This window comes from Narcine bancroftii, chromosome 4 (genome assembly GCF_036971445.1).
Source record: "Narcine bancroftii isolate sNarBan1 chromosome 4, sNarBan1.hap1, whole genome shotgun sequence".
Classification (NCBI taxonomy): domain Eukaryota; kingdom Metazoa; phylum Chordata; class Chondrichthyes; order Torpediniformes; family Narcinidae; genus Narcine; species Narcine bancroftii.
Window position 1 is genome coordinate 147,547,926 of NC_091472.1, and position 20,625 is coordinate 147,568,550.

Consider the following 20,625-nt stretch of genomic DNA (forward strand, 5'->3'; position numbering starts at 1 on the left):
TGGGGAATCAGAGGCGGGGAAACAGAGGCGGGGAATCAGATATGGGGAATCAGAGGTGGGGAATCAGAGGCAGGGAATCAGATGTGCGGAATCAGAGATGGGGAATCAGAGGCAGGGAATCAGAATCAGAAGCGTGGAATCAGAGGCCGGGAATCAAAGGCCGGGAATCAGATGCTGGGAATAAGAGGCCGGGAATCAGAGGTGGGGAATCAGAGTCCGGGAATCAGAGATGGGGATTCAGAGGCGGGGAATGAGATGTGGAGAATCAGAGGCGGGGAATCAGAGGCCGGGAAACAGAGGTGGGGAATCAGATATGGGGAATCAGAGGTGTCGAATCAAAGGCGGTGAATCAGAGATGGGGAATCAGAGGCGGGGAATCAGAGGCAGGGAATCAGATGCGGGGAATCAGAGGCGGGGAATCAGAGCTGGCGAATCAGAGGCGGGGAATCAGAGGTGGGCAATCAGAGGCGGGGAATCAGATATGGGGAATCAGAGGCGGGGAATCAGAGGCGGGGAAACAGAGGTGGGGAATCAGATATGGGGAAACAGAGGTGGCGAATCAAAGGCGGTGAATCAGAGATGGGGAATCAGAGGCGGGGAATCAGAGGCAGGGAATCAAAAACGGGGAATCAGAGGCGGGGAAGCAGAGTAGGAGAATCAGAGGTGGGAAATCAGATATGGGGAAACAGGGGCGGGGAATCAGAGGCGGGGAAACAGAGGCGGGGAATCAGATATGGGGAATCAGAGGTGTGGAATCAGAGGTTGGGAATCAGAGGCGGGGAAACAGAGGAGGGGAATCAGATATGGGGAATCAGAGGTGGCGAATTAAAGGCGGTGAATCAGAGATGGGGAATCAGGGCAGGGAATCAGAGGCAGGGAATCAAACACGGGGAATCAGAGGCGTGGAATCAGAGCTGGGGAATCAGAGGCGGGGATTCAGAGTTGGGGAATCAGAGGCGGGGAATCAGAGGCGGGGAAACAGGCGGGGAATCAGATATGGGGAATCAGAGGTGGGGAATCAGAGGTTGGGAATCAGAAGCAGGGAATCAGAGGCGGGGAATCAGAGGCGGGGAATCAGAGGCAGGAAATCCGATGTGCGGAATCGGAGATGGGGAATCAGAGGCAGGGAATCAGAGGCGGGGAATCAGAGGCGGGGAATCAGAGGCCGGGAATCAGATATGGGGAAACAGAGGCGGGGAATCAGAGGCGGGGAAACAGAGGCGGGGAATCAGATATGGGGAATCAGAGGTGGGGAATTAGAGGTTGGGAATCAGAGGCAGGGAATCAGAGGCTGGGAATCAGATGCAGGGAATCAGATGCAGGGAATCAGAGGCGGGGAATCAGAGCTGGGGAATCAGAGGTGGGGAATCAGAGTTGGGGAATCAGAGTCGGGGACTTAGATATGGGGAAACAGAGGCAGGGAATCAGAGGCGGGGAAACAGACACGGGGAATCAGAGGCGGGTATCAGAGCTGGGGAATCAGAGGCGGGGAATCAGAGTTGGGGAATCAGAGGCGGGGAATCAGAGGCGGGGAATCAGAGGCGGGGAATCAGAGGCGGGGAAACAGAGGCAGGGAATCAGATATGGGGAATCAGAGGTGGGGTATCAGGGGCAGGGAATCAGTGGCAGGGAATCAGAGGCGGGGAATCAGAGGCGGGGAATCAGAGGCAGGGAATCAGACACGGGGAATCAGATATGGGGAAACAGAGGCGGGGAATCAGAGGCGGGCAAACAGAGGCGGGGAATTAGATAAGGGGAATCAGAGGTGGGGAATCAGAGGTGGTGAATCAGAGATGGGGAATCACAGGCGGGGAATCAGAGGCAGGGAATAGAACGCGGGGAATCAGAGGCGGGGAATCAGAGCTGGGGAATCAGAGGCGGGGAATCATAGTTGGGAATCAGAGGCGGGGAATCAGATATGGGGAAACAGAGGCGGGGAATCAAAGGCGGGGAAACAGAGGCGGGGAATCAGATATGGGGAATCGGATGCGGGGAATCAGAGGTGGGGAATCAGAGCTGGGGAATCAGAGGCGGGGTATCAGAGTTGGGGCATCAGAGGTGGGGAATTAGATATGGGGAAACAGAGGCGGGGAATCAGAGGCGGGGAAACAGAGGTGGGGAATCAGATATGGGGAATCAGAGGTGGGGAATCAGAGGCAGGGAATCAGATGTGCGGAATCAGAGATGGGGAATCAGAGGCGGGGAATTAGAGCTGGGGAATCACAGGCGGGGAATCAGAGTTGGGGAATCAGAGGCGGGGAATCAGATATGGGGAAACAGAGTCGGGGAATCAGAGGCGGTGAAACAGAGGCGGGGAATCAGATATGGGGAATCAGAGGTGGGGAATCAGAGTTTGGGAATCAGAGGCCTGGAATCAGAGGCGGGGAATCAGAGGCAGGGAATCAGATGCGGGGAATCAGAGGAGGGGAATCAGAGCTGGGGAATCAGAGGCGGGGTATTAGAGTTGGGGAATCAGAGGCGGGGAATCAGACGCGGGGTATCAGAGGGGTGGAATCATAGCTGGCGAATCAGAGGCGGGGAATCAGAGGTGGGCAATCAGAGGCCGGGAATCAGAGGTGGTGAATCAGAGATGGGGAATCAGAGGCGGGGAATCAGTGGCAGGGAATCAGATATGGGGAATCAGAGGCGTGGAATCAGAGGCAGGGAATCAGACACGGGGAATCAGACACGGGGAATCAGAGGTGGGGAATCAGAGATGGGGAATCAGAGGCGGTGAATCAGAGATGGGGAATCAGAGGCGGGGAATCAGAGGCAGGAAATCAGACACGCGGATTCAGAGGCTGGGAATTAGACGGGGGGAATCAAAGGCGGGGAATCAGAGCTGGGGAATCAGAGGCAGGGAATCAGAGGCGGGGAATCAGATATGGGGAATCAGAGGCTGGGATTCGGAGGCGGGGAATCAGAGGCAGGGAATCAGACACGGGGAATCAGAGGTGGGGAATCAGAGATGGGGAATCAGAGGCGGGGAATCATATATGGGGAATCGGATGCGAGGAATCAGAGGCGGGGAAACAGAGGTGGGGAATCAGATATGGGGAATCAGAGGTGGGGAATCAGAGGCAGGGAATCAGATGTGCGGAATCAGAGATGGGGAATCAGATGCAGGGAATCAGAATCAGAAGCGGGGAATCAGAGGCCGGGAATCAGAGGCCGGGATTCAGATGCCGGGAATAAGAGGAAGGTAATCAGAGGCAGGGGATCAAACACGGGGTATCAGAGGCTGGGAATCAGAGCTGGGGAATCACAGGCGGGGAATCAGAGATGGGGAATCAGAGGCGGGGAATCAGAGGCAGGGAATCAGATGCGGGGAATCAGAGGCGGGGAATCAGAGCTGGCAAATCAGAGGCGGGGAATCAGAGGTGGGCAATCAGAGGATGGGAATCAGATATGGGGAATCAGAGGCGGGGAATTAGAGCTGGGGAATCACAGGCGGGGAATCAGAGTTGGGGAATCAGAGGCGGGGAATCAGATATGGGGAAACAGAGTCGGGGAATCAGAGGCGGTGAAACAGAGGCGGGGAATCAGATATGGGGAATCAGAGGTGGGGAATCAGAGTTTGGGAATCAGAGGCCTGGAATCAGAGGCGGGGAATCAGAGGCAGGGAATCAGATGCGGGGAATCAGAGGAGGGGAATCAGAGCTGGGGAATCAGATATGGGGAAACAGGGGCGGGGAATCAGAGGCGGGGAAACAGAGGCGGGGAATCAGATATGGGGAATCAGAGGTGTGGAATCAGAGGTTGGGAATCAGAGGCGGGGAAACAGAGGAGGGGAATCAGATATGGGGAATCAGAGGTGGCGAATTAAAGGCGGTGAATCAGAGATGGGGAATCAGGGCAGGGAATCAGAGGCAGGGAATCAAACACGGGGAATCAGAGGCGGGGAATCAGAGCTGGGGAATCAGAGGCGGGGAATCATAGTTGGGAATCAGAGGCGGGGAATCAGATATGGGGAAACAGAGGCGGGGAATCAAAGGCGGGGAAACAGAGGCGGGCAATCAGATATGGGGAATCGGATGCGGGGAATCAGAGGTGGGGAATCAGAGCTGGGGAATCAGAGGCGGGGTATCAGAGTTGGGGCATCAGAGGTGGGGAATTAGATATGGGGAAACAGAGGCGGGGAATCAGAGGCGGGGAAACAGAGGTGGGGAATCAGATATGGGGAATCAGAGGTGGGGAATCAGAGGCAGGGAATCAGATGTGCGGAATCAGAGATGGGGAATCAGAGGCGGGGAATTAGAGCTGGGGAATCACAGGCGGGGAATCAGAGTTGGGGAATCAGAGGCGGGGAATCAGATATGGGGAAACAGAGTCGGGGAATCAGAGGCGGTGAAACAGAGGCGGGGAATCAGATATGGGGAATCAGAGGTGGGGAATCAGAGTTTGGGAATCAGAGGCCTGGAATCAGAGGCGGGGAATCAGAGGCAGGGAATCAGATGCGGGGAATCAGAGGAGGGGAATCAGAGCTGGGGAATCAGAGGCGGGGTATTAGAGTTGGGGAATCAGAGGCGGGGAATCAGATGCGGGGTATCAGAGGGGTGGAATCATAGCTGGCGAATCAGAGGCGGGGAATCAGAGGTGGGCAATCAGAGGCCGGGAATCAGAGGTGGTGAATCAGAGATGGGGAATCAGAGGCGGGGAATCAGTGGCAGGGAATCAGATATGGGGAATCAGAGGCGTGGAATCAGAGGCAGGGAATCAGACACGGGGAATCAGACACGGGGAATCAGAGGTGGGGAATCAGAGATGGTGAATCAGAGGCGGTGAATCAGAGATGGGGAATCAGAGGCGGGGAATCAGAGGCAGGAAATCAGACACGGGGATTCAGAGGCTGGGAATTAGACGGGGGGAATCAAAGGCGGGGAATCAGAGCTGGGGAATCAGAGGCAGGGAATCAGAGGAGGGGAATCAGAGCTGGGGAATCAGATATGGGGAAACAGGGGCGGGGAATCAGAGGCGGGGAAACAGAGGCGGGGAATCAGATATGGGGAATCAGAGGTGTGGAATCAGAGGTTGGGAATCAGAGGCGGGGAAACAGAGGAGGGGAATCAGATATGGGGAATCAGAGGTGGCGAATTAAAGGCGGTGAATCAGAGATGGGGAATCAGGGCAGGGAATCAGAGGCAGGGAATCAAACACGGGGAATCAGAGGCGTGGAATCAGAGCTGGGGAATCAGAGGCGGGGATTCAGAGTTGGGGAATCAGAGGCGGGGAATCAGAGGCGGGGAAACAGGCGGGGAATCAGATATGGGGAATCAGAGGTGGGGAATCAGAGGTTGGGAATCAGAAGCAGGGAATCAGAGGCGGGGAATCAGATATGGGGAATCAGAGGCTGGGATTCGGAGGCGGGGAATCAGAGGCAGGGAATCAGACATGGGGAATCAGAGGTGGGGAATCAGAGATGGGGAATCAGAGGCGGGGAATCAGAGGCAGGGAATCAGACGCGGGGAATCTGAGGCGGGGAATCAGAGCTGGGGAATCAGAGGTGGGGAATCAGAGTTGGGGAATCAGAGGATGGGAATCAGATATGGGGAATCAGAGGCGGGGAATTAGAGCTGGGGAATCACAGGCGGGGAATCAGAGTTGGGGAATCAGAGGCGGGGAATCAGATATGGGGAAACAGAGTCGGGGAATCAGAGGCGGTGAAACAGAGGCGGGGAATCAGATATGGGGAATCAGAGGTGGGGAATCAGAGTTTGGGAATCAGAGGCCTGGAATCAGAGGCGGGGAATCAGAGGCAGGGAATCAGATGCGGGGAATCAGAGGAGGGGAATCAGAGCTGGGGAATCAGATATGGGGAAACAGAGTCGGGGAATCAGAGGCGGTGAAACAGAGGCGGGGAATCAGATATGGGGAATCAGAGGTGGGGAATCAGAGTTTGGGAATCAGAGGCCTGGAATCAGAGGCGGGGAATCAGAGGCAGGGAATCAGATGCGGGGAATCAGAGGAGGGGAATCAGAGCTGGGGAATCAGATATGGGGAAACAGGGGCGGGGAATCAGAGGCGGGGAAACAGAGGTGGGGAATCAGATATGGGGAATCAGAGCTGGGGAATCAGAGGTGGGGAATCAGAGTTGGGGAATCAGAGGATGGGAATCAGATATGGGGAATCAGAGGCGGGGAATTAGAGCTGGGGAATCACAGGCGGGGAATCAGAGTTGGGGAATCAGAGGCGGGGAATCAGATATGGGGAAACAGAGTCGGGGAATCAGAGGCGGTGAAACAGAGGCGGGGAATCAGATATGGGGAATCAGAGGTGGGGAATCAGAGTTTGGGAATCAGAGGCCTGGAATCAGAGGTGGGGAATCAGAGGCAGGGAATCAGATGCGGGGAATCAGAGGAGGGGAATCAGAGCTGGGGAATCAGATATGGGGAAACAGGGGCGGGGAATCAGAGGCGGGGAAACAGAGGCGGGGAATCAGATATGGGGAATCAGAGGTGGGGAATCAGAGTTTGGGAAACAGAGGCGGGGAATCAGATATGGGGAAACAGAGTCGGGGAATCAGAGGCGGTGAAACAGAGGCGGGGAATCAGATATGGGGAATCAGAGGTGGGGAATCAGAGTTTGGGAATCAGAGGCCTGGAATCAGAGGCGGGGAATCAGAGGCAGGGAATCAGATGCGGGGAATCAGAGGAGGGGAATCAGAGCTGGGGAATCAGATATGGGGAAACAGGGGCGGGGAATCAGAGGCGGGGAAACAGAGGCGGGGAATCAGATATGGGGAATCAGAGGTGTGGAATCAGAGGTTGGGAATCAGAGGCGGGGAAACAGAGGAGGGGAATCAGATATGGGGAATCAGAGGTGGCGAATTAAAGGCGGTGAATCAGAGATGGGGAATCAGGGCAGGGAATCAGAGGCAGGGAATCAAACACGGGGAATCAGAGGCGTGGAATCAGAGCTGGGGAATCAGAGGCAGGGAATCAGATGCGGGGAATCAGAGGAGGGGAATCAGAGCTGGGGAATCAGAGGCGGGGTATTAGAGTTGGGGAATCAGAGGCGGGGAATCAGACGCGGGGTATCAGAGGGGTGGAATCATAGCTGGCGAATCAGAGGCGGGGAATCAGAGGTGGGCAATCAGAGGCCGGGAATCAGAGGTGGTGAATCAGAGATGGGGAATCAGAGGCGGGGAATCAGTGGCAGGGAATCAGATATGGGGAATCAGAGGCGTGGAATCAGAGGCAGGGAATCAGACACGGGGAATCAGACACGGGGAATCAGAGGTGGGGAATCAGAGATGGGGAATCAGAGGCGGTGAATCAGAGATGGGGAATCGGAGGCGGGGAATCAGAGGCAGGAAATCAGACACGGGGATTCAGAGGCTGGGAATTAGACGGGGGGAATCAAAGGCGGGGAATCAGAGCTGGGGAATCAGAGGCAGGGAATCAGAGGCGGGGAATCAGATATGGGGAATCAGAGGCTGGGATTCGGAGGCGGGGAATCAGATGCGGGGAATCAGAGGCGGGAAATCAGAGCTGGCGAATCAGAGGCGGGGAATCAGAGGTGGGCAATCAGAGGCGGGGAATCAGATATGGGGAATCAGAGGCGGGGAATCAGAGGCGGGGAAACAGAGGTGGGGAATCAGATATGGGGAAACAGAGGTGGCGAATCAAAGGCGGTGAATCAGAGATGGGGAATCAGAGGCGGGGAATCAGAGGCAGGGAATCAAAAACGGGGAATCAGAGGCGGGGAAGCAGAGTAGGAGAATCAGAGGTGGGGAATCAGATATGGGGAAACAGGGGCGGGGAATCAGAGGCGGGGAAACAGAGGCGGGGAATCAGATATGGGGAATCAGAGGTGTGGAATCAGAGGTTGGGAATCAGAGGCGGGGAAACAGAGGAGGGGAATCAGATATGGGGAATCAGAGGTGGCGAATTAAAGGCGGTGAATCAGAGATGGGGAATCAGGGCAGGGAATCAGAGGCAGGGAATCAAACACGGGGAATCAGAGGCGTGGAATCAGAGCTGGGGAATCAGAGGCGGGGATTCAGAGTTGGGGAATCAGAGGCGGGGAATCAGAGGCGGGGAAACAGGCGGGGAATCAGATATGGGGAATCAGAGGTGGGGAATCAGAGGTTGGGAATCAGAAGCAGGGAATCAGAGGCGGGGAATCAGAGGCGGGGAATCAGAGGCAGGAAATCCGATGTGCGGAATCGGAGATGGGGAATCAGAGGCAGGGAATCAGAGGCGGGGAATCAGAGGCGGGGAATCAGAGGCCGGGAATCAGATATGGGGAAACAGAGGCGGGGAATCAGAGGCGGGGAAACAGAGGCGGGGAATCAGATATGGGGAATCAGAGGTGGGGAATTAGAGGTTGGGAATCAGAGGCAGGGAATCAGAGGCTGGGAATCAGATGCAGGGAATCAGATGCAGGGCATCAGAGGCGGGGAATCAGAGCTGGGGAATCAGAGGTGGGGAATCAGAGTTGGGGAATCAGAGTCGGGGACTTAGATATGGGGAAACAGAGGCAGGGAATCAGAGGCGGGGAAACAGACGCGGGGAATCAGAGGCGGGTATCAGAGCTGGGGAATCAGAGGCGGGGAATCAGAGTTGGGGAATCAGAGGCGGGGAATCAGAGGCGGGGAATCAGAGGCGGGGAATCAGAGGCGGGGAAACAGAGGCAGGGAATCAGATATGGGGAATCAGAGGTGGGGTATCAGGGGCAGGGAATCAGTGGCAGGGAATCAGAGGCGGGGAATCAGAGGCGGGGAATCAGAGGCAGGGAATCAGACACGGGGAATCAGATATGGGGAAACAGAGGCGGGGAATCAGAGGCGGGCAAACAGAGGCGGGGAATTAGATAAGGGGAATCAGAGGTGGGGAATCAGAGGTGGTGAATCAGAGATGGGGAATCACAGGCGGGGAATCAGAGGCAGGGAATAGAACGCGGGGAATCAGAGGCGGGGAATCAGAGCTGGGGAATCAGAGGCGGGGAATCATAGTTGGGAATCAGAGGCGGGGAATCAGATATGGGGAAACAGAGGCGGGGAATCAAAGGCGGGGAAACAGAGGCGGGGAATCAGATATGGGGAATCGGATGCGGGGAATCAGAGGTGGGGAATCAGAGCTGGGGAATCAGAGGCGGGGTATCAGAGTTGGGGCATCAGAGGTGGGGAATTAGATATGGGGAAACAGAGGCGGGGAATCAGAGGCGGGGAAACAGAGGTGGGGAATCAGATATGGGGAATCAGAGGTGGGGAATCAGAGGCAGGGAATCAGATGTGCGGAATCAGAGATGGGGAATCAGAGGCGGGGAATTAGAGCTGGGGAATCACAGGCGGGGAATCAGAGTTGGGGAATCAGAGGCGGGGAATCAGATATGGGGAAACAGAGTCGGGGAATCAGAGGCGGTGAAACAGAGGCGGGGAATCAGATATGGGGAATCAGAGGTGGGGAATCAGAGTTTGGGAATCAGAGGCGGGGAATCAGAGGCGGGGAAACAGAGGCAGGGAATCAGATATGGGGAATCAGAGGTGGGGTATCAGGGGCAGGGAATCAGTGGCAGGGAATCAGAGGCGGGGAATCAGAGGCGGGGAATCAGAGGCAGGGAATCAGACACGGGTAATCAGATATGGGGAAACAGAGGCGGGGAATCAGAGGCGGGCAAACAGAGGCGGGGAATTAGATATGGGGAATCAGAGGTGTGGAATCAGAGGTTGGGAATCAGAGGCGGGGAAACAGAGGAGGGGAATCAGATATGGGGAATCAGAGGTGGCGAATTAAAGGCGGTGAATCAGAGATGGGGAATCAGGGCAGGGAATCAGAGGCAGGGAATCAAACACGGGGAATCAGAGGCGTGGAATCAGAGCTGGGGAATCAGAGGCGGGGATTTAGAGTTGGGGAATCAGAGGCGGGGAATCAGAGGCGGGGAAACAGGCGGGGAATCAGATATGGGGAATCAGAGGTGGGGAATCAGAGGTTGGGAATCAGAAGCAGGGAATCAGAGGCGGGGAATCAGAGGCGGGGAATCAGAGGCAGGAAATCCGATGTGCGGAATCGGAGATGGGGAATCAGAGGCAGGGAATCAGAGGCGGGGAATCAGAGGCGGGGAATCAGAGGCCGGGAATCAGATATGGGGAAACAGAGGCGGGGAATCAGAGGCGGGGAAACAGAGGCGGGGAATCAGATATGGGGAATAAGAGGTGGGGAATTAGAGGTTGGGAATCAGAGGCAGGGAATCAGAGGCTGGGAATCAGATGCAGGGAATCAGATGCAGGGAATCAGAGGCGGGGAATCAGAGCTGGGGAATCAGAGGTGGGGAATCAGAGTTGGGGAATCAGAGTCGGGGACTTAGATATGGGGAAACAGAGGCAGGGAATCAGAGGCGGGGAAACAGACGCGGGGAATCAGAGGCGGGTATCAGAGCTGGGGAATCAGAGGCGGGGAATCAGAGTTGGGGAATCAGATATGGGGAATCAGAGGCGGGGAATCAGAGGCGGGGAAACAGAGGTGGGGAATCAGATATGGGGAAACAGAGGTGGCGAATCAAAGGCGGTGAATCAGAGATGGGGAATCAGAGGCGGGGAATCAGAGGCAGGGAATCAAAAACGGGGAATCAGAGGCGGGGAAGCAGAGTAGGAGAATCAGAGGTGGGGAATCAGATATGGGGAAACAGGGGCGGGGAATCAGAGGCGGGGAAACAGAGGCGGGGAATCAGATATGGGGAATCAGAGGTGTGGAATCAGAGGTTGGGAATCAGAGTCGGGGAAACAGAGGAGGGGAATCAGATATGGGGAATCAGAGGTGGCGAATTAAAGGCGGTGAATCAGAGATGGGGAATCAGGGTCGGGGAATCAGAGGTGTGGAATCAGAGGCTGGGAATCAGATATGGGGAATCAGAGGGGCGAATCAGAGGCGGGGAAACAGAGGCGGGGAATCAGATATGGGGAATCAGAGGTGGGGAATCAGAGGTTGTGAATCAGAGATGGGGAATCAGAGGCGGGGAATCAGAGGCAGGGAATCAGACGCGGGGAATCAGAGGCGGGGAATCAGAGCTGGGGAATCAGAGGCGGGGAATCAGAGGCGGGGAAACAGGCGGGGAATCAGATATGGGGAATCAGAGGTGGGGAATCAGAGGTTGGGAATCAGAAGCAGGGAATCAGAGGCGGGGAATCAGAGGCGGGGAATCAGAGGCAGGAAATCCGATGTGCGGAATCGGAGATGGGGAATCAGAGGCAGGGAATCAGAGGCGGGGAATCAGAGGCCGGGAATCAGAGGCCGGGAATCAGATATGGGGAAACAGAGGCGGGGAATCAGAGGCGGGGAAACAGAGGCGGGGAATCAGATATGGGGAATCAGAGGTGGGGAATTAGAGGTTGGGAATCAGAGGCAGGGAATCAGAGGCTGGGAATCAGATGCAGGGAATCAGATGCAGGGAATCAGAGGCGGGGAATCAGAGCTGGGGAATCAGAGGTGGGGAATCAGAGTTGGGGAATCAGAGTCGGGGACTTAGATATGGGGAAACAGAGGCAGGGAATCAGAGGCGGGGAAACAGACGCGGGGAATCAGAGGCGGGTATCAGAGCTGGGGAATCAGAGGCGGGGAATCAGAGTTGGGGAATCAGAGGCGGGGAATCAGAGGCGGGGAATCAGAGGCGGGGAATCAGAGGCGGGGAAACAGAGGCAGGGAATCAGATATGGGGAATCAGAGGTGGGGTATCAGGGGCAGGGAATCAGTGGCAGGGAATCAGAGGCGGGGAATCAGAGGCGGGGAATCAGAGGCAGGGAATCAGACACAGGGAATCAGATATGGGGAAACAGAGGCGGGGAATCAGAGGCGGGCAAACAGAGGCGGGGAATTAGATAAGGGGAATCAGAGGTGGGGAATCAGAGGTGGTGAATCAGAGATGGGGAATCACAGGCGGGGAATCAGAGGCAGGGAATAGAACGCGGGGAATCAGAGGCGGGGAATCAGAGCTGGGGAATCAGAGGCGGGGAATCATAGTTGGGAATCAGAGGTGGGGAATCAGATATGGGGAAACAGAGGCGGGGAATCAAAGGCGGGGAAACAGAGGCGGGGAATCAGATATGGGGAATCGGATGCGGGGAATCAGAGGTGGGGAATCAGAGCTGGGGAATCAGAGGCGGGGTATCAGAGTTGGGGCATCAGAGGTGGGGAATTAGATATGGGGAAACAGAGGCGGGGAATCAGAGGCGGGGAAACAGAGGTGGGGAATCAGATATGGGGAATCAGAGGTGGGGAATCAGAGGCAGGGAATCAGATGTGCGGAATCAGAGATGGGGAATCAGAGGCGGGGAATTAGAGCTGGGGAATCACAGGGGGGGAATCAGAGTTGGGGAATCAGAGGCGGGGAATCAGATATGGGGAAACAGAGTCGGGGAATCAGAGGCGGTGAAACAGAGGCGGGGAATCAGATATGGGGAATCAGAGGTGGGGAATCAGAGTTTGGGAATCAGAGGCGGGGAATCAGAGGCGGGGAAACAGAGGCAGGGAATCAGATATGGGGAATCAGAGGTGGGGTATCAGGGGCAGGGAATCAGTGGCAGGGAATCAGAGGCGGGGAATCAGAGGCGGGGAATCAGAGGCAGGGAATCAGACACGGGGAATCAGATATGGGGAAACAGAGGCGGGGAATCAGAGGCGGGCAAACAGAGGCGGGGAATTAGATAAGGGGAATCAGAGGTGGGGAATCAGAGGTGGTGAATCAGAGATGGGGAATCACAGGCGGGGAATCAGAGGCAGGGAATAGAACGCGGGGAATCAGAGGCGGGGAATCAGAGCTGGGGAATCAGAGGCGGGGAATCATAGTTGGGAATCAGAGGCGGGGAATCAGATATGGGGAAACAGAGGCGGGGAATCAAAGGCGGGGAAACAGAGGCGGGGAATCAGATATGGGGAATCGGATGCGGGGAATCAGAGGTGGGGAATCAGAGCTGGGGAATCAGAGGCGGGGTATCAGAGTTGGGGCATCAGAGGTGGGGAATTAGATATGGGGAAACAGAGGCGGGGAATCAGAGGCGGGGAAACAGAGGTGGGGAATCAGATATGGGGAATCAGAGGTGGGGAATCAGAGGCAGGGAATCAGATGTGCGGAATCAGAGATGGGGAATCAGAGGCGGGGAATTAGAGCTGGGGAATCACAGGCGGGGAATCAGAGTTGGGGAATCAGAGGCGGGGAATCAGATATGGGGAAACAGAGTCGGGGAATCAGAGGCGGTGAAACAGAGGCGGGGAATCAGATATGGGGAATCAGAGGTGGGGAATCAGAGTTTGGGAATCAGAGGCCTGGAATCAGAGGCGGGGAATAAGAGGCAGGGAATCAGATGCGGGGAATCAGAGGAGGGGAATCAGAGCTGGGGAATCAGAGGCGGGGTATTAGAGTTGGGGAATCAGAGGCGGGGAATCAGACGCGGGGTATCAGAGGGGTGGAATCATAGCTGGTGAATCAGAGGCGGGGAATCAGAGGTGGGCAATCAGAGGCCGGGAATCAGAGGTGGTGAATCAGAGATGGGGAATCAGAGGCGGGGAATCAGAGGCGGGGAATCAGATATGGGGAATCAGAGGCTGGGATTCGGAGGCGGGGAATCAGATGCGGGGAATCAGAGGCGGGGAATCAGAGCTGGCGAATCAGAGGCGGGGAATCAGAGGTGGGCAATCAGAGGCGGGGAATCAGATATGGGGAATCAGAGGCGGGGAATCAGAGGCGGGGAAACAGAGGTGGGGAATCAGATATGGGGAAACAGAGGTGGCGAATCAAAGGCGGTGAATCAGAGATGGGGAATCAGAGGCGGGGAATCAGAGGCAGGGAATCAAAAACGGGGAATCAGAGGCGGGGAAGCAGAGTAGGAGAATCAGAGGTGGGGAATCAGATATGGGGAAACAGGGGCGGGGAATCAGAGGCGGGGAAACAGAGGCGGGGAATCAGATATGGGGAATCAGAGGTGTGGAATCAGAGGTTGGGAATCAGAGGTGGGGAAACAGAGGAGGGGAATCAGATATGGGGAATCAGAGGTGGCGAATTAAAGGCGGTGAATCAGAGATGGGGAATCAGGGCAGGGAATCAGAGGCAGGGAATCAAACACGGGGAATCAGAGGCGTGGAATCAGAGCTGGGGAATCAGAGGCGGGGATTCAGAGTTGGGGAATCAGAGGCGGGGAATCAGAGGCGGGGAAACAGGCGGGGAATCAGATATGGGGAATCAGAGGTGGGGAATCAGAGGTTGGGAATCAGAAGCAGGGAATCAGAGGCGGGGAATCAGAGGCGGGGAATCAGAGGCAGGAAATCCGATGTGCGGAATCGGAGATGGGGAATCAGAGGCAGGGAATCAGAGGCGGGGAATCAGAGGCGGGGAATCAGAGGCCGGGAATCAGATATGGGGAAACAGAGGCGGGGAATCAGAGGCGGGGAAACAGAGGCGGGGAATCAGATATGGGGAATCAGAGGTGGGGAATTAGAGGTTGGGAATCAGAGGCAGGGAATCAGAGGCTGGGAATCAGATGCAGGGAATCAGATGCAGGGAATCAGAGGCGGGGAATCAGAGCTGGGGAATCAGAGGTGGGGAATCAGAGTTGGGGAATCAGAGTCGGGGACTTAGATATGGGGAAACAGAGGCAGGGAATCAGAGGCGGGGAAACAGACGCGGGGAATCAGAGGCGGGTATCAGAGCTGGGGAATCAGAGGCGGGGAATCAGAGTTGGGGAATCAGAGGCGGGGAATCAGAGGCGGGGAATCAGAGGCGGGGAATCAGAGGCGGGGAAACAGAGGCAGGGAATCAGATATGGGGAATCAGAGGTGGTGTATCAGGGGCAGGGAATCAGTGGCAGGGAATCAGAGGCGGGGAATCAGATGCGGGGAATCAGAGGCAGGGAATCAGACACGGGGAATCAGATATGGGGAAACAGAGGCGAGGAATCAGAGGCGGGCAAACAGAGGCGGGGAATTAGATAAGGGGAATCAGAGGTGGGGAATCAGAGGTGGTGAATCAGAGATGGGGAATCACAGGCGGGGAATCAGAGGCAGGGAATAGAACGCGGGGAATCAGAGGCGGGGAATCAGAGCTGGGGAATCAGAGGCGGGGAATCATAGTTGGGAATCAGAGGCGGGGAATCAGATATGGGGAAACAGAGGCGGGGAATCAAAGGCGGGGAAACAGAGGCGGGGAATCAGATATGGGGAATCGGATGCGGGGAATCAGAGGTGGGGAATCAGAGCTGGGGAATCAGAGGCGGGGTATCAGAGTTGGGGCATCAGAGGTGGGGAATTAGATATGGGGAAACAGAGGCGGGGAATCAGAGGCGGGGAAACAGAGGTGGGGAATCAGATATGGGGAATCAGAGGTGGGGAATCAGAGGCAGGGAATCAGATGTGCGGAATCAGAGATGGGGAATCAGAGGCGGGGAATTAGAGCTGGGGAATCACAGGCGGGGAATCAGAGTTGGGGAATCAGAGGCGGGGAATCAGATATGGGGAAACAGAGTCGGGGAATCAGAGGCGGTGAAACAGAGGCGGGGAATCAGATATGGGGAATCAGAGGTGGGGAATCAGAGTTTGGGAATCAGAGACGGGGAATCAGAGGCGGGGAAACAGAGGCAGGGAATCAGATATGGGGAATCAGAGGTGGGGTATCAGGGGCAGGGAATCAGTGGCAGGGAATCAGAGGCGGGGAATCAGAGGCGGGTAATCAGAGGCAGGGAATCAGACACGGGGAATCAGATATGGGGAAACAGAGGCGGGGAATCAGAGGCGGGCAAACAGAGGTGGTGAATCAGAGATGGGGAATCAGAGGCGGGGAATCAGAGGCGGGGAATCAGATATGGGGAATCAGAGGCTGGGATTCGGAGGCGGGGAATCAGATGCGGGGAATCAGAGGCGGGGAATCAGAGCTGGCGAATCAGAGGCGGGGAATCAGAGGTGGGCAATCAGAGGCGGGGAATCAGATATGGGGAATCAGAGGCGGGGAATCAGAGGCGGGGAAACAGAGGTGGGGAATCAGATATGGGGAAACAGAGGTGGCGAATCAAAGGCGGTGAATCAGAGATGGGGAATCAGAGGCGGGGAATCAGAGGCAGGGAATCAAAAACGGGGAATCAGAGGCGGGGAAGCAGAGTAGGAGAATCAGAGGTGGGGAATCAGATATGGGGAAACAGGGGCGGGGAATCAGAGGCGGGGAAACAGAGGCGGGGAATCAGATATGGGGAATCAGAGGTGTGGAATCAGAGGTTGGGAATCAGAGGCGGGGAAACAGAGGAGGGGAATCAGATATGGGGAATCAGAGGTGGCGAATTAAAGGCGGTGAATCAGAGATGGGGAATCAGGGCAGGGAATCAGAGGCAGGGAATCAAACACGGGGAATCAGAGGCGTGGAATCAGAGCTGGGGAATCAGAGGCGGGGATTCAGAGTTGGGGAATCAGAGGCGGGGAATCAGAGGCGGGGAAACAGGCGGGGAATCAGATATGGGGAATCAGAGGTGGGGAATCAGAGGTTGGGAATCAGAAGCAGGGAATCAGAGGCGGGGAATCAGAGGCGGGGAATCAGAGGCAGGAAATCCGATGTGCGGAATCGGAGATGGGGAATCAGAGGCAGGGAATCAGAGGCGGGGAATCAGAGGCGGGGAATCAGAGGCCGGGAATCAGATATGGGGAAACAGAGGCGGGGAATCAGAGGCGGGGAAACAGAGGCGGGGAATCAGATATGGGGAATCAGAGGTGGGGAATTAGAGGTTGGGAATCAGAGGCAGGGAATCAGAGGCTGGGAATCAGATGCAGGGAATCAGATGCAGGGAATCAGAGGTGGGGAATCAGAGCTGGGGAATCAGAGGTGGGGAATCAGAGTTGGGGAATCAGAGTCGGGGACTTAGATATGGGGAAACAGAGGCAGGGAATCAGAGGCGGGGAAACAGACGCGGGGAATCAGAGGCGGGTATCAGAGCTGGGGAATCAGAGGCGGGGAATCAGAGTTGGGGAATCAGAGGCGGGGAATCAGAGGCGGGGAATCAGAGGCGGGGAATCAGAGGCGGGGAAACAGAGGCAGGGAATCAGATATGGGGAATCAGAGGTGGGGTATCAGGGGCAGGGAATCAGTGGCAGGGAATCAGAGGCGGGGAATCAGAGGCGGGGAATCAGAGGCAGGGAATCAGACACGGGGAATCAGATATGGGGAAACAGAGGCGGGGAATCAGAGGCGGGCAAACAGAGGCGGGGAATTAGATAAGGGGAATCAGAGGTGGGGAATCAGAGGTGGTGAATCAGAGATGGGGAATCACAGGCGGGGAATCAGAGGCAGGGAATAGAACGCGGGGAATCAGAGGCGGGGAATCAGAGCTGGGGAATCAGAGGCGGGGAATCATAGTTGGGAATCAGAGGCGGGGAATCAGATATGGGGAAACAGAGGCGGGGAATCAAAGGCGGGGAAACAGAGGCGGGGAATCAGATATGGGGAATCGGATGCGGGGAATCAGAGGTGGGGAATCAGAGCTGGGGAATCAGAGGCGGGGTATCAGAGTTGGGGCATCAGAGGTGGGGAATTAGATATGGGGAAACAGAGGCGGGGAATCAGAGGCGGGGAAACAGAGGTGGGGAATCAGATATGGGGAATCAGAGGTGGGGAATCAGAGGCAGGGAATCAGATGTGCGGAATCAGAGATGGGGAATCAGAGGTGGGAATTAGAGCTGGGGAATCACAGGCGGGGAATCAGAGTTGGGGAATCAGAAGCGGGGAATCAGATATGGGGAAACAGAGTCGGGGAATCAGAGGCGGTGAAACAGAGGCGGGGAATCAGATATGGGGAATCAGAGGTGGGGAATCAGAGTTTGGGAATCAGAGGCGGTGAATCAGAGGCGGGGAAACAGAGGCAGGGAATCAGATATGGGGAATCAGAGGTGGGGTATCAGGGGCAGGGAATCAGTGGCAGGGAATCAGAGGCGGGGAATCAGAGGCGGGGAATCAGAGGCAGGGAATCAGACACGGGGAATCAGATATGGGGAAACAGAGGCGGGGAATCAGAGGCGGGCAAACAGAGGCGGGGAATTAGATAAGGGGAATCAGAGGTGGGGAATCAGAGGTGGTGAATCAGAGATGGGGAATCACAGGCGGGGAATCAGAGGCAGGGAATAGAACGCGGGGAATCAGAGGCGGGGAATCAGAGCTGGGGAATCAGAGGCGGGGAATCATAGTTGGGAATCAGAGGCGGGGAATCAGATATGGGGAAACAGAGGCGGGGAATCAAAGGCGGGGAAACAGAGGCGGGGAATCAGATATGGGGAATCGGATGCGGGGAATCAGAGGTGGGGAATCAGAGCTGGGGAATCAGAGGCGGGGTATCAGAGTGGGGGCATCAGAGGTGGGGAATTAGATATGGGGAAACAGAGGCGGGGAATCAGAGGCGGGGAAACAGAGGTGGGGAATCAGATATGGGGAATCAGAGGTGGGGAATCAGAGGCAGGGAATCAGATGTGCGGAATCAGAGATGGGGAATCAGAGGCGGGGAATTAGAGCTGGGGAATCACAGGCGGGGAATCAGAGTTGGGGAATCAGAGGCGGGGAATCAGATATGGGGAAACAGAGTCGGGGAATCAGAGGCGGTGAAACAGAGGCGGGGAATCAGATATGGGGAATCAGAGGTGGGGAATCAGAGTTTGGGAATCAGAGACGGGGAATCAGAGGCGGGGAAACAGAGGCAGGGAATCAGATATGGGGAATCAGAGGTGGGGTATCAGGGGCAGGGAATCAGTGGCAGGGAATCAGAGGCGGGGAATCAGAGGCGGGGAATCAGAGGCAGGGAATCAGACACGGGGAATCAGATATGGGGAAACAGAGGCGGGGAATCAGAGGCGGGCAAACAGAGGTGGTGAATCAGAGATGGGGAATCAGAGGCGGGGAATCAGAGGCGGGGAATCAGATATGGGGAATCAGAGGCTGGGATTCGGAGGCGGGGAATCAGATGCGGGGAATCAGAGGCGGGGAATCAGAGCTGGCGAATCAGAGGCGGGGAATCAGAGGTGGGCAATCAGAGGCGGGGAATCAGATATGGGGAATCAGAGGTGGCGAATCAAAGGCGGTGAATCAGAGATGGGGAATCAGAGGCGGGGAATCAGAGGCAGGGAATCAAAAACGGGGAATCAGAGGCGGGGAAGCAGAGTAGGAGAATCAGAGGTGGGGAATCAGATATGGGGAAACAGGGGCGGGGAATCAGAGGCGGGGAAACAGAGGCGGGGAATCAGATATGGGGAATCAGAGGTGTGGAATCAGAGGTTGGGAATCAGAGGCGGGGAAACAGAGGAGGGGAATCAGATATGGGGAATCAGAGGTGGCGAATTAAAGGCGGTGAATCAGAGATGGGGAATCAGGGCAGGGAATCAGAGGCAGGGAATCAAACACGGGGAATCAGAGGCGTGGAATCAGAGCTGGGGAATCAGAGGCGGGGATTCAGAGTTGGGGAATCAGAGGCGGGGAATCAGAGGCGGGGAAACAGGCGGGGAATCAGATATGGGGAATCAGAGGTGGGGAATCAGAGGTTGGGAATCAGAAGCAGGGAATCAGAGGCGGGGAATCAGAGGCGGGGAATCAGAGGCAGGAAATCCGATGTGCGGAATCGGAGATGGGGAATCAGAGGCAGGGAATCAGAGGCGGGGAATCAGAGGCGGGGAATCAGAGGCCGGGAATCAGATATGGGGAAACAGAGGCGGGGAATCAGAGGCGGGGAAACAGAGGCGGGGAATCAGATATGGGGAATCAGAGGTGGGGAATTAGAGGTTGGGAATCAGAGGCAGGGAATCAGAGGCTGGGAATCAGATGCAGGGAATCAGATGCAGGGAATCAGAGGTGGGGAATCAGAGCTGGGGAATCAGAGGTGGGGAATCAGAGTTGGGGAATCAGAGTCGGGGACTTAGATATGGGGAAACAGAGGCAGGGAATCAGAGGCGGGGAAACAGACGCGGGGAATCAGAGGCGGGTATCAGAGCTGGGGAATCAGAGGCGGGGAATCAGAGTTGGGGAATCAGAGGCGGGGAATCAGAGGCGGGGAATCAGAGGCGGGGAATCAGAGGCGGGGAAACAGAGGCAGGGAATCAGATATGGGGAATCAGAGGTGGGGTATCAGGGGCAGGGAATCAGTGGCAGGGAATCAGAGGCGGGGAATCAGAGGCGGGGAATCAGAGGCAGGGAATCAGACACGGGGAATCAGATATGGGGAAACAGAGGCGGGGAATCAGAGACGGGCAAACAGAGGCGGGGAATTAGATAAGGGGAATCAGAGGTGGGGAATCAGAGGTGGTGAATCAGAGATGGGGAATCACAGGCGGGGAATCAGAGGCAGGGAATAGAACGCGGGGAATCAGAGGCGGGGAATCAGAGCTGGGGAATCAGACGCGGGGAATCATAGTTGGGAATCAGAGGCGGGGAATCAGATATGGGGAAACAGAGGCGGGGAATCAAAGGCGGGGAAACAGAGGCGGGGAATCAGATATGGGGAATCGGATGCGGGGAATCAGAGGTGGGGAATCAGAGCTGGGGAATCAGAGGCGGGGTATCAGAGTTGGGGCATCAGAGGTGGGGAATTAGATATGGGGAAACAGAGGCGGGGAATCAGAGGCGGGGAAACAGAGGTGGGGAATCAGATATGGGGAATCAGAGGTGGGGAATCAGAGGCAGGGA